The following is a 3,475-nucleotide window of genomic DNA, read 5'->3' as shown; positions in this document are numbered from 1 at the left end:
TAAGCAAAGGCTGCCGGTGCGCAATGATGCCTATGCTTATACATGGCATTGCCAACTTTGAAACTTTAAAAAACTCTCATATACTCAAATCGGAACATACCCATAACCTTTTTTCAGAGTTTGTTTATACGTATATTTTGCGCACGTCTTCTGAGTCTCAAAGCCTTTGACCAATCGGCGCAAGATCTCGAGCGCGGGAGATTTGGAAACTGAATTAAAATCGCCTATATAGTACTTTTTTGCATTACACGCATGCAAGACAGGTTGCATTGTATGCTAGAGTTTATATGATTATATTCCCTATGACTACATAGTAAACGTCTTTACTGTATAAATATATATAGATGTTGTCGCTTACAAGTTCCACATAATGGGTGAACTCATTCGCCAGCCACCAGGTAGCGTATCATTCGTCCTGCTCCAGAAAAACATTGAGTCTTATGCGTCAAAACTATTTAAATAATAAAATAGCGGGTTTTAATTTATAATTCTGACTTTTGGTGATAATAGTGAGATATAATGTGTTTTCTTAAATGCTTTGATGTTTTGAATATGGGTCGTTACAAGGGCCGGTCTTGCATAGTACCTTTTGTAATTCGGGATACAACTCCTGCAAAGAAAAACGGACTCTTCTTTCAGTTCCTTCAGATTCGGATCGTCTCCTCCAATGGGAAAAAGCAATTCCGCGTCAGGATTACACTTCAAAAAATGGTCAAGTTATTTGTGAGCTACATTTTTTACTGGAACAAATTGTCAGGACACGAGAAGTAAAGGATCCCGAAGGCAAGGTTATGTCTTCGATATGTATGTGTTTTAGAAGTTTTATACTTCGCATATTATTAAAGAATAATTTAAAGAGAATTCATAATCAGAATTAAAATAAAAACAACTGTATTACACATAAGTTAACGAAACAGGAAATGTTAGTGTTTTGTCTTCATACAAAAGGATTGTGAGAGTTTATTATTATAAGCAATATTTTATAGAACTTTGAGAAGCATTATTTATAAAATTATAAAGTAGGAAAAAAGGTATGTTTTGTGCTTTTTTATAAACTCAATTTTTTTTAATCCTCACTAACATTTGTCCTATTGAAATATTTATCGTTTTCTTTTTTAATTTGGAAGCGTTTATTGTCTTATTTTGAAACCGATCGAAAAATATAAAAAAGCTTCAAAATTAATGAAATAGTGGTGGTTTTTCTAAAAATATGAAAAGTTGTTTTAAAATCAATCCAAAATTACATATTTTTTGCCAATTTTATTTTACAGTTTTAGTTTTATAATAAAGATATCTTGTTAGTTTTATGTGGGTTAAATAAATTTTCTCGCCTGGAGAATTTTTTTTCATATAATAAAATTTTCTCATTTTTCTTGTAAACAGCAAAAGATACGAAAAAAATTGAGCTACTACTTTGCACGTTTAAAAACGTTCTATTAAAATGACACTTGCTATTTTGCGATAGATCACCATCATATGCGAGGAAAATTTAAAAATAAAATTTGTAGGAAAAAAAAGAATTCTTTCGACCTAAAAACGGTTCAGCCCACATAATATTCCCAATATTTAAACAAAGTTTTTTTCTATTAGAAGAAACATATCATATCTCTCATTTTTTACAAGAAAAAATAAAAAGTCTGATTATATGAAGAAAATAAATTCTCGCAACAAAAGTTATTTAGCCCCCATAAAACTCAAAAGATATCTTAATCATAAAACTAGAAATTTTGAACGAAATTGGCAAAAAATATATAATTTTGGGTTTTCAAGCAACTTTTCATATTTTCAGAAAAACTACCGCTATTTTATTAATTTAAAAATTTAAAAATATTTTTCAGTGGGTTCCAAAATCATACAATAAACGCAGTCAAAATGAAAAAGAAAACGATAAATATCTCAATAAGGTCCAAAGTTTTTGAAGATTACAAAAATTGGAGATTTTGAAAAACAAAGCACAAAATTCAAATAGAATTTCGTAGACATTGTTATGGGAAAATCGGAAAAATACATATTGTCTCATTTACTCTAAAAAAGAACGTATTTTTGTCCCCGGGAGATTCTGCAACTTCAAGTGTAAAACCTTAAAGTCTGCATACAATATCAATTTTCATAACTTACTAGATAAATTTGCCGAGAAGAATCTTATTTTTTTTGCAACTTGTTCGCGAGTGAACCCGGTTTTTGATCGTAGCCACGGACTAAGTCAAGTGACAGATGAGATGAGGATGTTATAAGTTAATTTAATGCGATCTTTAAAATGTTTGCAATGATGTTGTAGGTAAAAAATCAGGAGAATGGTGTAGTTTGTATTTCTTTTTTACAGCTGATATACTTGAACAGCAGCCGCGAGCGTTGGAGGTGAGAACAGTCGCCTCTGGATGCTTTCTTAGAGCTACCATCCATATTATTGTATATTATTATATTATATATTATTATTAATATTAGTATTACTATTATTATGCCAGTAAGACAGCCCTTTTAATTTATGGAAAAAATTCTGTACAAAATGGTATATAGAAAAAGTTCTGAATTATTAAAAAATTTTTGTTTTCAAAAAACGAACATTTTCATTAAAATTTTATACGTTTTTTTATGGATATAAATATTTTAAATGCATAACACTGCAAAAGAAAAAGATTAATTTTTGTCTGTATTTATACATTAACATTTTTTCTAAATTTGTTCTTGACTGGACCAATTAGTTAAGTTTTGTAAAGTTATAATGAATATCTGCATGCTTTAAAGGTGTTATTTATGTACTATTTGTATTAATATATACATAACATTAAAAATTGCCATGTATGATAATACTTATATTGTATGTTATTTAGTTGTACATTTTAGAAAAATTAACAATAAATTATGCAATAAACATGTGTTTGAATTAAGCAAATAATTGCATACAACAATTTTCATTGCCTTGTTACGTTTAGTAAAACGAAGTATCGTTCTGAAAAATTGAATTAATAACATTCAAAATTGTATAATTCCTAATTTATAATATTGAAGAAAATATTAAGATACTATTACATTTACCAATTTCGTTATTCAACTTTCTAGGATATTCTTACATCATAATTTTATGTTGTTACATTTTTTATCACAATAGTTCTTTTTCTCTTAGGATTTTTATTTTTTCAATACGGTTTCGACTTCCAATTTGTTATAAAATTAATTTATATTTGTTATTAAAAATTTTTATTGCCAATATGTAGTGCCTATTAAACATTTAATTGAAAAACACATGCTTATTTACATATGTTCAATACCAATTGTTAATAAGAAATATGTGTAAGCACTTTTAAAATAATCTTTTTTCAATAATCCTTTTACACTTCAATGACTTTCATGTTTTTTAAATATCAATTACCCATAAAAGAATTGTTCATTCGAAAGTCGCAAGATTCGTATACGAACAAAACTCGAGAACAGAGCCCCTGAGTGTCGTAAAAAATGTGCAGTACCATGATCCAAC

The sequence above is a fragment of the Belonocnema kinseyi genome, chromosome 3, assembly GCF_010883055.1.
Source record: "Belonocnema kinseyi isolate 2016_QV_RU_SX_M_011 chromosome 3, B_treatae_v1, whole genome shotgun sequence".
NCBI lineage: Eukaryota > Metazoa > Arthropoda > Insecta > Hymenoptera > Cynipidae > Belonocnema > Belonocnema kinseyi.
The sequence above is the reverse complement of the archived record's forward strand: the minus strand, read 5'-3'. Positions refer to the sequence as shown.